Genomic DNA, 11,703 nt, shown 5'->3' on the forward strand with positions numbered 1-11,703 from the left:
TATTTTTAAAAAGAAAATAAGTACTAGTGAAACTATAAATTGATGCATATTTTCTGGAAGACAGTTCTAAACATATATCAAGATCCTGAAAATATGTACAGGCTTTGTCCCAGCAATTCTCTCTCAAGAAAACACAGCCTAAGCAACTATCTAGAGACTGATGCAAACTGTATATATCACAATGCTAATTACATTAGCTGTTTTTAATAGCAAAACAAGAAAATTAAAGGTATCTTAAATATCCAACAGTGGGGAAATAAAGACATTATTATACAAATACATGAAAAAAATATTATCCATCCATTAAGAATCATGTTGCAAAAGGGGAATAGCTAAAAGAAATCACCACAATGTTTCATAATAAATGAAAGACAAGGCTACAAAGTAATATATAGAGAATCATTCTAATATTGTAAAAAAAATAAGCATTACTGAAAATACATACTTTAAAATATTAACAGTGATTTTCTTAATGTGACAGGATAATAGAAGAGTATTTTTTATTTTCTTCTTTGTTCTATGGTGTTCTAATTTTCCATAGAGAACATGCACAAGGCTTTTAATGACAGGGAAAGTAGAGTTATAATGTGTTTTGGATTTTTCACTTTCTTGGCCCATCCTCCCTTAAAATGCAATGATTGATGGATTGTAAGATTTGAAAGTCAAGGATCCCTGAGATAGATAATTTCTAAGATGCTTTCTATTCTTAAGGCTTTGATATTCTATGCTTAGACTATTTCTCTTCCACAACCTGTCTAAGAAATTCTGAGACACATTCTTCCCATTTTCTTGTAGACTTTGTGGGTCCCCATTTCCAGGCAGGGAGAGGTTGCTGTCTTGAAAAATAAGGCTATTCAGCAGTCCAGAGACCAGGACACTGCAAGCTGAGACAAGGCAACCCCTGCAGAGACCAGGAAACGATTTTTCTCTCCCAAAATATAATTAATCAATTTTGTGCAAAGAAGTGGAATCAATATTTTTATAAATGAGTTGTTCATACGCAGAGAAGGAATTGTTGCAATGGGCACATAATCTTTCACCTGCTAATCCAATGTAAATTATGGGCTTTTTAGCCGACGTCTTAGGCATTTGCCAACTGAACTTTTTTCCACTTTGACATTCTCATCACGAATTTCCAATTCTTTTGTCCAAACAGCGCCCCCCGCCCCCTCCCGGCAGATGCCATGTGCCAAGGTCTCTTCATAAGCAATATGCCACTAATGACAAAACCTCGTATTCACTGGCTGCCCTGGGCTCCCAGTCCTTCGTAATATTACCACATTGATCTTCCCAGCATCCTCTGGGACACAGGGAAGTGATGTGTGACCGGGAACACTGGCAAGGCTTAGATAAATTGCAACTTCATTGAAGCCCTTTAATGCAAGAAACATTTATTAAGTGCCTACTATGCACCACAACATCTCCAGGCACTAGAGCTACAAAGATAAATCTCCCCGGCACTGCCCTCTGGGGCTCACAGTCTAGTGGAGGAGACAGGCACAGAAATAAGGCGTCGCATTACATCGGAGGCTCCGCGTAGTAGATCAAAGCGCAGCACTATGGGAGTACAAAGAACAGCAAACTCTCCCTATAAAGTCAGTTGCCCAGAATTCTTAAGGGTGAAAAATTGCTCAGATAAGGGTGAGGGATGTTCTGGCTGAGGAAGGGAAACTGAGAAAAAGAAAATCATATTCGTGGACTTCCCTGGTGGTCCCGTGGTTAAGACTCCCGCTCCCAATGCAGGGGGCCCAGGTTTGATCTCTGGTCTGGAACTAGATCTCACATGCTGCAGCTAAAGACTCTGCATGCGGCAACTAAGACCAAATAATGCAGCAAAATAAATATTTTTTAAAAAAGGAAATCATATTCAAGGAATGGGATGAGGGAAGGTTCCAGAGAGGTGGGCCAGGGCCAGGGCAGAGCAGGTTTCATTCACATGCCCTTCTCATAGACATCTGTTGTTTTACCTACCCTACAACCACATCCGCTTTTCCCCTACATTACTCCAGTTTGCCTGTGGAGCTCTGCCCCTTCCATCTCCCAATCAGCTGAGGCTAATGGCACCCACTCGCCACATCAGCTTCAAGGATTGGTATGTAACATGGACCACCAGCATCCTGGTCACAGTGACAGTTTCAGGGATAGGCACATGACCCAGGTGAGTCCTGGAAAAGCAAATTCTGGGACTATTAATAGATGACTGGGGGGGACAAAGGCACTAGCTATATATCTATCATGTGTCAATAACACTGAACAATTTTTTCAAAAAAAAAATTTTAAAAGAAAAACACTGTCTTCCAACTGTGGTTACTAGACTGTTAGGTTGACTGTTAGGTGACTCCAGCACCTGGAAAGAGTCCGCCCAAGAAAGAAGCCAATACAGAGAAAAGGAAAACTGAGAAGGGGACCCAGAGGTAACCCTGAAAGTGAAAGTGCAAGTTTCTCAGTCCTGTCCGACTCTCTGCCACCCGATGGACTATACAGTCCGTGGAATTCTCCAGGCCAGAATACTGGAGTGGGTAACCTTTCCCTTCTCCAGGGGATCTTCCCAACCCAGGGATCAAACCCAGGTCTCCTGCTTTGCAGGCAGATTCTCTACCAGCTGAGCCTCAGGGTAACCCTGGTGACATCATTTTGTGAACCCCCCAAATCCCCTTTTGCTTCAATTGATTTGATTGTTGTTTTTTCAATACTTTCTGCTATAAGAGTATTAGTGAACTTGATACATCATTCCAGTATTTTGGGAATTAAGCTGGTAGAAAACAAGAGAAATTACAGTTTAAGAAGGCCTTTGGGATGAATTTAGGTGGGGAAACTGAGATCCAGAGGTGTTAAGGGGCTTACATCAAATCACAGGTAAGTTAGCTGTAGAGCTTGGGAAGAAAGAGGTCTTGCAGTTCTGGGGTAAGTACTCTTGTTTGGGCTTCCCTGACGGCTCAGCAGTAAAGAATCCGCCTGCAATGCAGGAGTTGTAGGACACACAGGTTTAATCCCTGGATCGGGAAGATCCCCTGGAGGAGGGCATGGCAACCCACTCCAGTATTCTTGCCTGGAGAATCCCATGGACAGAGGTGCCCGGTGGTCTATAGTCCATAGGGTTGCAAATTGTCAGGCACGACTGAAGTGACTTAGCACACATTCAGGCACTCTTTGCTCTCACTGCATCCTGGAGAACTAATAATAACAATAATAGCAAGAGTAACATCATTAGGTATGACATGCCAGGCACTTTTATAAGTCTGTTACATGTGTTAATTCATGGAATCCTTTGAACTACTCCACAAGGTAGGAATTACATATGAGAATAAGGAAGTTTGGGAACCAACCATTTGAAATTGTTGAGCTGTCTTTCAGTTTCCCATCTGAAAGACCAAGTTGAGATAATATCTAGAAGTGAATTCACGTTCCATCCAGGAGGTTCTGGGATCATTGAGGGAGACCTCAAGATGATGCTGAAGCTCAGGAGATCAGAGCCTCATGATTCTATTAGAGACTTGGGAGTCACTTTAGGGGATCAGGATCCCCCAGGAGGAGTTTAGGAATATAGGAAAGATTCCAGGGCTCTAGCCAAAATGAGTTGAGCTTAAGTCCAAGTTAGGGGCTTCCCTGGTAACTAAGATGGTAAAGCATCTGCCTGCAATACCGGAGACCTGGATTCGATCTCCAGGTCAGGAAGATCCCCTGGAGAAGAGAATGGCTACCCACTTCAGTATTCTTGCCTAGAGAATTCCATAGACAGAGGAGCCTGGTGGGCTACAGTCCATGGGGTCGCAAAGAGCTGGACACAACCGAACAACTAAGTCCAAGTTAAAGAAACAAAGGCATAAATGGGGTCAAAGAGCTGGAACTAATGTGACTTTACCTGCTGCCATCACGTGGCCACAAGTAAGGTTAAATGCTGCTGCCCTGGCCCAGCTCCAGAGGTGAACTTGGTTGCCCACGGCAGGGAGCCCAACACACCCAGCTCTATTGCTGATCAAGTTGCCTCCCCTTTGCCAGCAACTTCTTCTCCTGGATTAAACCTTCACAGCTTTATACTATCAACCCATTTAGCTGTGTGTCCCACCCTGCCCCCTACCTCTTGACTGAAAACATATTTTAAACTCTTACTTTGACACTTCAATATTCTCCTTCAGATAGGACTTAGATATTGGCCCACTTGTCCTGTGATGGCAAATAAGTGCGTCTCCTATAAATTCTGAAAGAGTGGCAGAATCAATGAATGTGTAAATGAACCTCCATGGTGCTTACCAAGGGCCTGATACATAGTAAATCTTTAGAGTGTTTGTCATCTTAAATGACTACTAGATAGAGTGGGTGGATGGATGGGTGGAAGGAAGGATGGATGGAAAGATGGATGGATGGATAAGTAGTTGGGTGGAAAGATGGATGGGTATCTATGGATAGATGAAAGACAACAATTCTTGTCTATTTTTTTACTCTTTAAGATCTCTGGCATAGTGTACCTTTTTTTTTTTTCCACAAGAAATACAGTGTGTATCCTATGGAGTTTATAAACCACCAAGAGAGACACTAAGTAAATACTTCACCCAGTAAGTAATTAAATTCAACTGGGTATGTGCTAAAGAAACTTCAAAGTGCTAGGGGGGACATATACCAGCAGCTGGGAAGTCAGGTGAGACCTCCCCAAGGCTATGTCATTAAGCCAAGATAAAATATGACTAGGAGCTAGGAAAGGGGGATCAGGCTAGGGGAACAGGGGATGCCAGGTGGGAGTTTTAGGCAAGAGTAGTTCAGACTGAAAAAATGCCGAGTGCACAGGTCTAGAGGCATGAAGGGGCATGGCTCAACAGACCAAATGAAAGGAGAACAACGTAGCCAGAGCAGAGCGAGTAAGACTTCAGTGTCAAGAGAAGACACTGGAAAGATAAGGAGAACACTGGGTAATGAGGAAATTGTAATGTCAGATTAAAGATTTTGCTCCTGCCTTTGACAGCAAGCCAGTGAAGGGTCTGGCATGATCAGATCATGAGCGTTCCATCCGAAAGAGTAATGAAGTTGAAAGAACTGGGGAGGCCATGCAGCCATTCACTACCTCCGACAAAGTGAGTAAAGAAGGCAGGGCCCCTTGACTATTTTTCTGCCTTATTTTCATCAGCCTTCCAGTGTGAAGGTTTGGCCGAGGTGTGGCCATTGATGTAATCTCAGTCCTTGTGTTGGGAAGAGCCTAGTCCCCATTCTCCTCAACATCTACCAAGGCACAGGAATCTGTCAGAATTGTCAGCAATGCCACAAAGCAGGGCATCCTGCTTGTTCCAGCCAACAAGCCTCATGTCCCACCCTGCCCCTTCTGTCTTGACTGAAAACATATTCTAAACTCACATTTTGACACTTCAATGTTCTTCTTCAAATACGACTAGATATATGCTCACATAATCGGTGATGGCAAATAAGTGCATCTCTTATTACGCTCTGATGCCTAGGGCTGTTGAGTAGGTTGGTGAGTGCATTTAAAGCTTCAAGAACTGAGCTGTCCTCACCATAATAACAGCTAGTTTATTGAGTGTTCCCTCTATGCTTGAAACTTGCTGTAGGTTTTATATGCATTATCTCATTTAATCCTCCCAACATCCCTATGATGACATTTGACATGATGTCCACTTTATTGAGGGATTCCCTAATAGCTCACTTGGTAAAGAATCCACCTGCAATGCAGGAGACCCCAGCTCGGTTCCTGGGTCGGGAAGATCGACTGGAGAAGGGACAGGCTACCCACTCCAGTATTCTTGGCTTTCCCTTGTGGCTCAGCTGGTAAAGAATCTGCCTGCAGTGCGAGAGACCTGGGTTCAATTCCTGGGTTGAGAAGATCCCCTGGAGAAGGGAAAGGCTACACACTCCAGTATTGTGGCCTGGAGAATCACAAAGAGTCAGACTCCACTGACTTGCACTTTCACACTTTCACTTTCACGTTCCACTTTATTGTTGAGGGAAAGTCACTGAGAACTGCCATGTCACTTATGCATAGCCACAGTTAGTAAGTGGTTAGTTAGTGGTAAGTGGTTAGTAAGTGGTAAATTAGTAAGTGGACCCAGGAGCCAACCCAGGTCTATTTTAAAAACTCAAGCTTTTTCTACTAAACTACAATGTGTATGAGTGGTCTTCTTTTGATGCTTTAAATGTTAGTCAAGGGCAATTCTACTACCCATTGTTTGTCAGACATTAGGTTCAGAGAACCGTTGATTAAGACCAGAAGACACATATCCATGGGGATGGTCTCTAGGTTTCTACAGGCCTAGCTTGAATTTTATGGACTAATGATATACTAAGCCTGGGCCCTACTCCTTGCCTTGTTGGGTCCCCACATTTATGTGGCTGTGGTTTTTAAATCGCATAGATTTCCCCATGCAGTCTTGCCATGTGTGGACACAGAGCCTTCTGCTGCAGTGAGGATCCAATATCATACACGAGTCCTTATCCACAGTAATTTTCACTCAGAGACAAGGACTGGGGCCTCCCTTGCATCCACTGTTCCCATTGTCATATAAATTCCTAGGGCATATCCTCTCCTATGTCCAAACAAGAAAGGTCATCAGGAAAGCTAACCTCCCCCAATGAGGCAGTGGGCTCACCTAGACACCTTCTCTCAAAACCAACCAGGTGATAGAGCATAGGCCACACCTGAGTTGGTCCTGTTTATACAGCAACCTGATTTGGTACTCAGGACAGTGACCTCCGTTCCTACTGCCCCATCACAGAAATGCTGTGGTAGAAAAGACCTATATCTCGTCCTCCTTGAACCCAAGTACCACCTCCATACCTTATGGTAGAACTAAGACGTCCCTTCTCTAAGCCTCCTTAATGAGGCTATGAGATGGAACTTGCCTGTATTCATCCATTTGTGCCTCATAAGGTAAATAGAGAAGTTATCAGCATCTCCATTTCAAAGACCTATAAAACAGGACTGTATGAGAATGTTTCATCTAACGATATCTGCTTTCCTTCTCAGCCTACAAAATTTCCTGAGATCTCACCTACTCTTCAAGAGCAATGATTGTTCTTGATACCGTGATAATACCTGTAGATGGCACTGATGTTTGCTTGTCCAGCATTCACACATCACATCCTCACTCCCCACTACCTAACAGATTTTGTTCAAAAGCTCACATTTTCCACATGAATCTGTGGGACTGTTGCAAAGTTCATTCCTAGCTCCAGGAGTGAAGTCTAATTCATTTTCAGCCTATCAATTCACATGTTCCCATGGTGACTGTGGACACATGACCTGAAGCTGGCCAATCAGATGCAAAGGAATGGCTGTAGTGATACTTGAGGTAGAGGTTTTTCTCTCTTCTGCTGGATATGAATAGAGAAGTATGTCGCTTGTATAGCCATTGTCAGCCCTAAGATGAAGCCTAAACCATGAAGAGCAGAGAAGAGAGACAGTAAGAATTTAGGTCTTTGATGACGTCATTGAGCTGCTGGATCAATCAACCCTAGAACCTACCCTGTCTCTGGAATTACTATTTCAAGTAATAAGAAATCTCCATATTGCTTGTGTCAACTGGGATCATTTTTTCTGTTACTTAGAGGAAAAAGCATCTTACTAATACTTCCCAAATTTCTCTCTCCTCCGGCTCAGAACTGTCCACTGAGATCCAGACCCTCCACACTGGATCACTTCCATCAGTATAAAACAGGTTGAAATAGCTCTTGTATGAATAGAAACTACCTAGACTGCAGTTCTCAGTTTCCATTAGGAGAACTCCTTGAAAGTGATGTCTGTATTCCTTGTCTCTGCTTCCAGGTTCATTCTCTTCTACTTCTTGTGCAGTCATCTCGAGCTTGTGCCTCTTTCCACATCTTCTGATTCCACAGCTGAGCAAGACTCCACTGGACACTCCCTCCTTCTTAAAATACTTCTTTCATATGCATCCAGGACATCAGTCTTTTGCTTTGCCTCCTGCCTCTCAAAGCCTCCCCATCTTGGTCTCTTTTGCTGGCCTTGCTGCCTGCTGGTAATGGAACATACCAGAAAGCCCAGGGTTTGCTTTTCAGACTCCTCTGCTAGCTGTGCCTCACTCCCGAGATGATCTCACCAAGTCCTCTGCCTTTAAATGTGGTCTACAAGCCAACTTCCACTGTGAGGCCCAGACTTCTACAAACAGTAGCCTGCTTATCTCCGCCTGGATGCTTCACACTTAATATAACCACAGGGGAACCCAAACCCTTTCTCCTCCAACAGATTGCTCCATCTCGGTAAATAGCCCCTTCCCTTGGTTGTTCAGGTGAAAAAGCCAAGACTCATCCCTAACCCCTGCCTCTCTTCTGCACCCCATGGGCCTGCATGCATGCTAAGTCACTTCAGTCATGTCCGACTGTTTGTGACCTCTTGGACTGTAGACCACCCACCTGGCTCCTCTGTCCAGGGATCCTCCAGGCAAGAATACAGGAGTGGGGTGCCATTTCCTCCAGGGGATCTTCCCGATCCAGGGATTGAACCCACGTCTCATGTCTCCGGACAGTGCCAGGCAGGTTCTTTACCACCAACGCCACCTGGGAAGCCCATGTGCAATACAACAGCAAGTCCTGTTGGCTCCACAAGTAAACTCCATGCCAAATCTGTCTGCTTCCCATCACCTACGATAACTCCTCATCAGAATCCCTGCTCCCACTCTCAATTGTGAGTTCTCCCGCCAGCAGCCAGAGCAACCTTCTAAAGAGTAAAAATACTAACCCTGTTAGGGGAAACACTGACTGAAACCGCCCACCCTGGCCAGGCACCACAGTAACCATTTGTGGGAATCATTTTACAACAGGAGATCCTGGTAAGGAACACGGATCTAACAAGCCACCACGAACCAGAAAGGTGCGGGGAACGGTCAAAAGGAAATGCCACATGTCCTACCAACCTCCCAGAATCCTCCTTGCTGGAATCCATCTTGGCTGAGCAACACGTGCACCAGCAGGAAGGATCCTGCGTCAGAATCATTGACCAGAGACAAGCCGGAAACTATTCCCATCGCCATAAAACCTGAGACGGCGAGCCACGTGGCAGATCAGTCCTCCTGGGTTCCCCCACCCTGCTGCTCTCTACCCAGGCACCCTTTCCCAATAAATTCTCTTGTTTTGTCAGCACGTGTGTCTTCTCGGGCAATTCATTTCCAACTGTTAGGCAAGAGTCCACTCTCGGGCTCTGGAAGGGGTCCCTCTTCCTGCAATAATCCTATGACCCCTTTTACCCAGAACCATCAGTAACTACCCATCACACTAAGATAAACCCATGGCCAAGGCACTCAATCCATGTCCTGGTCTCTGCCCACCCCAGCCAACCTCACTCTTACCCCTCTTGCTGTACAAGTCTTCCTGCTGTCCTGCAATCACTCCAAGCACCTCAGGTCTCTGTGCTGGAATGCTCCTTCCCCAGATGTTGGCAGGGCTGATTTTCTCCCTTCATCAAAGCCTCAATTCAAATGTCACCTCCTTAAAGACAAGGTAGCCAACTGCAGCCCACCCCCTCTATCTCTGCCTTAATTTCCTTCCTAGCACTTATAGTCCCAAACTAAACTCTCCAACTCACCCCATCAGTGCTCTTCTCACACTCCCCGGATCCCTTTACTGTTTGTTCCGGTCACGCCATCCTCCTGTAGCTTCGTCTCCCAACAGCCAGGACCTGCATTGCTTTGTTGACAGGCCACACACAGGCTGTGGAAGAGACTTTTCCTATATGTGTGATCTCAAAGAGGTAGCAGAGAGTGGTGCTATAAAGTGAGATCTTAGTTCCTCTGCCCAGGAATTGAACCTGGAGTAGCCTGGATGAAAACCAGAAATCCTAACCACCAGACCAGGAAGGGCTAGTGTCCAGAAGCAACATTTCCCTCTTTTCCCCCCATTGAAAAATGCATTTCTCAAGGAGGCAAAAACTGTAAAAACAGGTACAAGGTTTATTGTTAGAGACACAGCATTAAAACAAGAGGGAGAGCACATAGAGAAACAATTTATTTAAAACAGAAGCAAGGCAGAGATACACAACCAGAGCGAAAGGGTGTGGGCGTGCTCCCTAATGAAGAGGAGCGCTGTGAAGAGGCCGTTAAATCATTTACGTAGGCAGTTCTTCCAGGTCTTTGTTTATCTTTGGTGGATTACCTGGTTTCTTTTTCCACACCCGCTCTGTCCTAGGACCCTCCACAGCATGTGTGCACAGCCAGAAACCTTTTCCGAGATGGATTCCAGCCCAGAGACCTATGGGGCAGCCTTGGCATCACATATTATGGGGTGGTGCCCCCCTCCCCTGGACCCCCCCAGAAGACTTTCTGTGCATGTGCAGGGTCTCCCTTGCCCCAGGGATGAGAAATACATGACCTCTTGATCTTTTATTCAGACAAGGTGTAGCCCCTCTGTTTCTGCCATAACGGCTATCTTTAAGTGTCCGCAAGAGACCAAGTCTGGTTATTTACCCTGTTTCTGTGGTTCTATTTTGAAGTGCAAACAGGAGGCTGGTTGTAAATATCTACACAGAAGCCCATCTATCTCCTGCCTTGTGTTCACAGGGCCAAAAGTGTCCAGGGATGGATGTCCTGGGGACATCTTTAAAGACTGGGGACAGTCTTTAACCAATGACTGACAGGTGTGGGAGTATAAATACTCCAGATCTCCCGCACACCATGGGGACCTCTCCGAAGTGTGAACTACACCGTCTCCAGGGCTCCCCTGTGGGTCTGAGTCACCATCGCCCTGGTCTTTGCTACTTGTCACACCACTGCTTGGTCTCCTTCCCTTCCCTAAGTACCTACCAGTTTTTCCTGAGATCACTTCCTCATGAAACATGTGTCATGAATCCTCCTCCCAGAAGCAAATTCTACTTCCCAAACCTGGTCCTCCTGTCTGCCCATCTCAGGGATGATACCTCTGCATATTCAGTGATCCAAGCAGAGACCAAATCCAACCTACCGTTCTCCATCCAACCCCACCCATCAGGCCCCCTTGTCCTGACCACTGTCAGTTTTCATCCATGGACCTCCATCCCTGCTCCCACCACCCACCTCACACTGGCCCCTGTTGTGTTGGTGGCCTCTTGAAGCCTGATGGTCACAGGAAGGTAAACATTCTGCAGACTTCTCATTCTTAACTCACCCAGCAGAGCAGTCACGTGCGTGCTCTGTCACTAAGTCATGTCCGACTCTTTGTGACCCCGTGGACTGCAGTCCAGCAGACTCCTCTGTCCGTGGGATTCTCCAGGCAAGAATACTGGAGTGGGTTACCATTTCCTCCTCCAGAGAATCTTCCCGACCCAGGGATAGAACCTGTGCCTCTTATGTCTCCTCCACTGAAGGCGTATTCTTTACCACTGCACCACCTGAGGAGTTAGAGCAATCACAGCATAGCCCTTAAAATCATCCACAAGATCGTGTCCATGAGTTCATCTCCACCTTCCCTCCTTACAGGACTTAACACCAAAGCACTACTTACAGTTCATTGCAGGTTACTGTCTTTTGTGTTTTATGATAATCGATTCCTCCTTCACTTGAGGAGGAGAACCAATCAACCAGCTACATTAGCCAAGCACTGTGCAAGAAGCACGTGGTATGGTTATAAAAGGCACAGCTCTAAATTTTGAAAAGCTCATCATTTGGGGAAGAAGACAAACAGGCAAATACTTCAATACAATGGTTACACTGTCACGTGGATCTGAACTATATCATATCCATCTTTAAATCCCTCCCACACTGCCTAACACAGAGTTGG

This window comes from Dama dama, chromosome 10 (assembly GCF_033118175.1).
Source record: "Dama dama isolate Ldn47 chromosome 10, ASM3311817v1, whole genome shotgun sequence".
Taxonomy (NCBI): Eukaryota; Metazoa; Chordata; class Mammalia; order Artiodactyla; family Cervidae; genus Dama; species Dama dama.